This window comes from Sinocyclocheilus anshuiensis, unplaced genomic scaffold (genome assembly GCF_001515605.1).
Source record: "Sinocyclocheilus anshuiensis isolate Anshui unplaced genomic scaffold, SAMN03320099.WGS_v1.1 scaffold451, whole genome shotgun sequence".
NCBI lineage: Eukaryota > Metazoa > Chordata > Actinopteri > Cypriniformes > Cyprinidae > Sinocyclocheilus > Sinocyclocheilus anshuiensis.
The window spans coordinates 710,118-717,325 of record NW_015549630.1 but is presented as its reverse complement, the minus strand read 5'-3'; the positions used below and the strand labels follow the sequence as shown (position 1 = coordinate 717,325).

The 7,208-nt window shown below is 33.8% G+C and overlaps 1 long non-coding RNA gene across 1 annotated transcript; it reads left to right on the top strand.

The window, feature by feature from the left end:
• Positions 1-468: 468 nt before the first annotated feature.
• LOC107659595 (uncharacterized) lies at positions 469-5,349 on the top strand. Its single transcript, XR_001630930.1, has 3 exons — positions 469-542; positions 2,803-2,933; positions 4,652-5,349. It is a non-coding gene; the product is annotated as an uncharacterized LOC107659595 (long non-coding RNA).
• Positions 5,350-7,208: the final 1,859 nt, after the last annotated feature.

Here is a 7,208-nt window from a genome sequence, read left to right as displayed (position 1 = left end):
AAGAGAACCGTTTAAAAAAAAAAAAAAAAAAAAAAATATATATATATATATATTATAGTCTAAAATACTAAATATTAGACTGATAAAAAATGACACACCAATACTTTTTTCTGACTCTTTCGGCATGTTGCATTATTACGCCATTAGATGGTGACAATTGATTGTCTTTTTGTGTGAATCAATGAATCATTCACTTAAACGATTCGCTCAGAATCACTAATTCAAGAACGAAACAAGAGTCATTGAAATATTAATTGTAACAATTTGTTCAAAATCACTGATTTATTCAGAATCGAAACTGCCGTGAGACATTGAATCATTTACTTTACAGATTCGTTTAAAATACTAACAAGGACTTTAATACTAATCCATCCAGGAACGATACAAGCCAGTGTATTTGTGTGCGAGTCATGGAATCATTCCCTCAAACGATTCGTTTTCAAAACAAGGATTCACGGTTGTTGATCGGTGACGCAGCATTTGATTCTGTTTCCACGGTGGGTCGAAACTGGAAAAGTAACTGGCAATATCTTGTCTGAAATGTAAGTTACTCAAAGTTGACTTCTTGTTTATGCCACGGTGGTCTAAAAGCAATACCATAATCGCCTAATTATATTTTAAATGAATTTTAATCTGCAGTCAAACGATAAACCAATACATTAAAGGCTAAACCGCTCTCCATTCAATGGAAAAAAGCACGCTAACATTTTTATCAGGCTCTCTTCAGTGATTTAAGAAATGGTAAAGATCTTTTTTACAACCTGAGGGGCCTACTTCTTTTTAACAGGACATTGTTACTAAAAACAAAGCTATACTTTATAAAAAAAAAACATTCATTTGATATTTGATTGAAATACACCATTACGGTTTCATTAGCTCATCGATTTAGCGGTAATCTCATATCAGAGACCATCAAGCAAGTTACATGCAATAACCTGGGGCTAAATGTTAAAATATGATCCAGACTAGCTAATGACCCTATTACAATCGACCCAGGAAGCTGAGAAAGAGATTCTCCAGGTTCTAAGGTGCCTCATGCAGGCTGCCCTCTGCTGTAGCATCATCCTTACTATTACAAACCGGCACGTAATTCATCCAACCAACACAACTAATAATGTAGCAAATGAAAAAGAGAAGATGGAAGGGGAAAAGCCCTCCATGTCGCCCATATTTTTTCTTTTCCTCTCATTGTCCGTCTCTTATCTTTCTTCAGCTCTATGATGTAAGAGGTGAGTGTCCACCACCAATGACCTATTAAATTAGTCTTCATTCCCTCAATTTCTTCGCCAAACAGGCACCACACCAAAATGTCTGTAGAGACTGACGGTCAGAGAGAGAGACAGCACACAGGCAGACCGACAAATAGGGAGAGAGGAGGGACGAAATAGAACCGCCCAATCAAAAATTATTGCAGCTCCATGAATGTGTCCTGTAAATGTTGGCATGCTAATTGTGCATTTATAACATTTTTTAATGGTTTGTTAATTTACCTCCCACTCTATGATTGCACTTGAAATGAGTTAATGACTGTGGAGGGAGAGTTAACAACATGCCCTGGCAGACACAATATTTCCCTCTTATTTATCAACCTGGCCTGGGAGGGAGCCTGAGCAGCTTTGATTGAATGAAGAGGATGCCTGCCGGGTGAAGAAGTTAAGCTATAGGGACATATATAGACCAGAACTGTAAAAATAGAATTCATGTTTTAATTTTCTTTTACCCCTAAAAAAAATATAATAAGACATAATTATGAAAACTGCATTCAGTTGGATAACAATTTTGCCTTTTTAAACATAAAAAGAAATTGGAAAAACAAAGCAGTCACGCTATCTAAACTAACAACACACCACTAACTTAACTAACTTAACAACACACCACAGTGTGAAACACTAGTAAAAAAAAATCTGTTTTTCTAAATCCTAATATTAGCTATAATTCAAAACAGACTCACTAATCAGCATTAGAGATGCTACTTTGAAACTGTATAGTGCAAATTACAAGCTAATACTAGTTATAAGGAAAACAATTTCATATTATTAAAGGATCAGATTTTCAAACATTAGAATTTAAACCATTGTTTTTTTTGTTCAAAATATGTATTTTATTTTCAACACATTTAAGGGTTAAACTACAATCACAAGTTTTAAAATTTAGCTACATTACTAGGTACTATTACCTATTTTGTATATATTATACATACCTATTTGTATGTATATTTATATACACTGTATATATATGTATGTATACATGTATGTGTGTGTATGTATGTGTGTGTGATTATTACACTTAAACACAATAAATAAAACTAGACATGCTTCAAGTTCTACAACAAAGTCAGAAGCATAGCAATTTTAGTGAATGTTTAACTTAGTATTTTGATATAAAAAATGAAGATGAAGTATTCCACAGAGAGTGAATTGTTTATTTGAACTTCTTGATTTTCATGAGCCTGGTTTATTAAAATGAACCAGATTTCCCAATTCTACATATGAAAGAAAGCACAGTGTAGGAGAGTGCATTTTATTATACGCTACACAGTAAAGCTGTGTGTTGAATAAAAATGACCTAAAATAGTAACCTTACTGAAATGACTACTTTCACTACTTCTAGTTATTTACTGCCCAAGACTGGCCTTCTTAAGCATAAAGCATGTCTGACGGTAACATTGACGTATGACCTGCATGCAGTGAATATCGGGAAATGAATAAACAAACACATAAACTAGATAAGAGACTGGTGCTAATATGGTTAGTAACGTCTCTGGCACTGTCCATTCAAGTCATTTCCTCCAATCTTCCTCAGCAACAGGACATGACTTGGCGACATATAGACGAGAGGCTATTGAGTTGCTAGACTACTTGTGCTGTAACCCGGGCAATGAGACAGAGAGCAATGCTCAGCAGTTCAGCTGGAATCCTAAACACATTGCAAAGGTATGTTTGTGTTTCTTAGGCTATTTGATGATACAATTAAAGACAATAAGTCCCATTTAAACTTCAAAATGTATCAATAAGGTTGATGCTCAAACCTTCAATTTGCATAACTTTTCAATACTATTAACATCTTTTCATCAAGGCTGAGATCTGACCTGAATAGAGAGCGAAATGACTCGGGAGGCACTTTAAAGCAACACACTCGTAACTTACTCCACTGGAACTCCACTCCACCCCTCACTAAACAAGCCACTCTATCAGTAAATGCTAATCTCCTAATTAACAAGCTAATTAGGTAATTATGGCTTTGCAGAAGGATGCCTAAATGAATTATGACAACACAGTCACTGCTTTCTGAGACACCTGTGGGCCCCTTTTTGGCTGTCACAAAAAAAAAAAAGTAAGGTGACAGCCTGTTCAGTTTTCAAAAACTTAATTCTCCTGAAAAAAAAGATGTGTATGTTAGGAGACGGGCTATTTGTTTTGAGACTGTCAATTAAACCTGTCAGATAAGAAAGATTTTTTGACTAATTAGCACCCCTATATGCATAAATAAGCGATAAATAATTAAGTGTTATTAAATACTGAAGACATAAAAAGGAGCTATGAACAGTAGTATTGCGCTAGATTTTTATTAATTTTTAAATAAACAATAAATAATATCTACATAATTATTTACATCAATAATATCTACATCATTATTTAACATACTTTTCTTATGTAACTTATTTTTATGGACCCTTTTCACAAAATTTGATGACACATTTTACAGTTATTAATCCTTGCAACATTTTTAATATTTTATTTTTTTTAAATATGTACTGTACATTTATAAAACTATACCTAGTGTTACATTTTAAATTTCAGAAAACTAGTTAATGCTGCTGCATAAGTGTTTCTAATACAATGACTGAGGGAATGCCAGGAATTGGACATCTTTCACTCTTTCAACCAACTTAATCAGTCTCTATTTTTTTATTTTTTTTATTTGTAGAAATGCTATCATGGATTTTTTCTTTTGCTTTTGGAACAAATAGGAACTCAAAAATTCTATTTGTTGTAGTTTTCGTTCATCACTATAAAAGTTTACCCAACTATGATGACTTCCTCTTCTGAGAACCCTGCAAATGTGAAAAGGGTCTGTTATGCTTTTAATGTTTTATTATATGATGTCTGATAAGATTGTGATGCAGAATCTGGTATACGCATACCAGATTCTGCATCACAATCTTATCAGACATCATTATTGCAATATTTATTTATTTGTTTTTTTGCAAAAGTTTTTTGCGGTCGACTTTTTTGGCATGACAAATGCTAAGACAATTTATTTATTTATTTATTTTTTTTGTGGATAATGTTTTTCTCTCCAAAAGTAAGAGTAACCACTTGGGGTGAAAAACTAGTATGTGTAGGGTGCTCATTGCAGTACGCCTTGTGTGCTCATTAGTAAAAAATAATCCTGAATGGTGGGCTTCTGTCCAAGAGCAATAATATTAACAGTTACTACTGATGACAGTGAGGTTACAATGGCCATATTTGGGAGAAACTTCGGCTGATATTTTCAAGAATCTCAGTATATAGGCGTACTGCGCTTTAAGTTGGCTGAAGCAAGTGGGCAGTAAACATCCAATAATAGAAATTGTGTTTATGTCATTATGTAAGCATGGCATCATGACCACAATAAGCTGAAGTGTCTTTTTTTCCCCTCCCACCAAAAGATTTGCTGTCATACTTGGGGAAAATGAATTCTGTTGACATATGGCTGAAAACAATGGTGGAAAGGCATGCAACGTAAGGCAATGAAGAATCATGCGGTGTTGTGGAGGAGAGGATCTGGAGCTGTTCCTTTGAGCCCTCTATGACAGGTATACAGAGCCACCTGACAGCACAGTATTTCAGTGATAAATGCAGTGGGTCTGGGACTTTCATTCACTAAACTCAGGAGTGTGCTGGGCTGATACTTCAAGGTCAAGTGAATATGAAAGAGCTGTACCACACAGCCTGCTAAAAAGAACGAGGGAGCAAGCGCCTCTTGTCTGCTTCCTAACTTCGACAACTTCTAAATGTTATGTTGTTTAAATTCATGTGATGTGCTTATAAACACAGATGTTGTGTTACAGCGTCGTTTCGTGATTTTTGGATGTTTGTGATTTAAAAAATTCATAATCTGTCAGTATAAACCCATGCTATATTCAATCTAGTTCATTTACACACTGATAATAAAAACGACAGCGACTATATAAATGAAGGTGAAACACACACACACACACGCACTCAGTCGCAGCCAAAACAATTGAATTACAGTGCTTGTGGCATGTTGTCTTACTCTGTGATATGTGTGAAATGGTTAATTAAAGGTGAGCTCATTATTCTTGCTCAGGATCCAGTAACTGTGTTAACATGATCCATGACTAATATATCAACCACTTATTGCACCCGAAGAATTTAATCAATTGCTCTGAACACCAATTCATACACAAGAGTTGAAGTAAATATGCCACTATAAATTCTACTGTTTGATCTGTATTGTTGAGGAGGATTGATGTGTAAATCAAAAGCCAATGGTTGTGTATTAAATATGGTGCTTATATCAAACTATTACAGAACAACATCATGTTGTAGTGTATTTAGGACCATATAGCCGATATTGTCAGTCTGATATAGCCTAAATGTCACATTAAATTACTCTACATAATGGAAGATGTAACTCAAACATTTATATAATATTTCTGTATTTATCTGTTAAAAAAGTAATTCAAAATCCAATGAAATTCTAAACAAATTCAGAACAAATATATTAAACAAGTTAAAACAAGTGTGTGTGTGTGTGTGTGCGTACATAACCATATTTTTGGGACCAATATATATATATATATATATATATATATATAGGTCTATGGAATGTCCCCATTAAGATAACGAAATGTCTGTGTAACATTCACTCAAGTTTATGCAGAAAATATACAGCAAATTCACTTTAGTTATTAAATTATGCAGTTTATGCAGCAAATATACAATATACACTGTCTTTTTTTTCTTTTTTTGCAAAGTCCACAGGTACTTTGTAAACGAGGTTAAAAACACTTGCCTGTTGGAACAGATTTTTAACATATAGATGAAAGACTTGTGTGGATGTTATATATTAAACTGAACAATAGAAACTGCTGATTCAGACCAGTTCTGTCACTTAACATTTATTAACATAATCACAAAACAAATTATAGACCAGACATGAAATAATTTTTAGTTTTAACTTCTTAAAACTGTAGTAAAAATGTGTTCATATTTAATAAGTGAAATGATCTCAATCCGTTACAGCACTTTGTGATCTCATTATTCTATAATCAAAACCATGTCTACATATATGTACTTACATTTTGGCATCAAAATAAATGCTATAAATTGAATATCATGACGCTCCAGGCATGCTGACAGATGCTTCTGTGCTTTTTGCATTGTTTATCCTGAACTGGCTCATCCCAGACGAAGTTTTGATTTTCTGCATATCTGATTATTCACTCTTTAATTAGCCTGTGTTAATTTCCCGTGTTGAGCGTGTCAGTGATGGAGGCAGTCCACTGGGCCTTCAGTCAGATCATGCACTATGGAACGGGACTTTCTGGTGCCAACTTTCACAAATTCTCAGCGTAGCATCACATGTTGGTGCCTTTGGAAGGGTGTCTGATTGACTTTCTTACTGTGCAAAAATTAACAGCTCTGTTTCCTCGGTATGTGTCTCTAATTCTTGGTAATTAGTCCCATCACATCAGTGGCTGTCATGTCACAAGTGCCACCCTGCCGAAATGCATTACCTCAGCTATGGCACCAGAGGATTTCACAATGAATACACAATGTAACCTGTAGGTACATACAGTGTCTCGTGGCAAAGTGCAACTTTTTTCACTCACAAATAAAATGAAATTGGCTCATTTGTAACAACTGATTAAATTAGCTCAATAAATATTGTCTGAATGCTTTCGACCACTAAATATAGATTATTACAACATTATTGAAATAGATGAAATTAAAAATATGCATCAATGCAATAAGCAGTAGAAAATTAAAAAGTTGAAGTTTCTCATAGCCTAAAGATGTGAACTGTAAACTTTAATAGAATGAACTAGGCAATGAAACAAGTGCTTTTAGTAAAATATAGCCTACACATAATCAAATAATAAAAATATGTATAGTGGAGTTAGCATATCTATCTATCTATATATATATATATATATATATATATATATATATATATATATATATATATATAGATTTCTT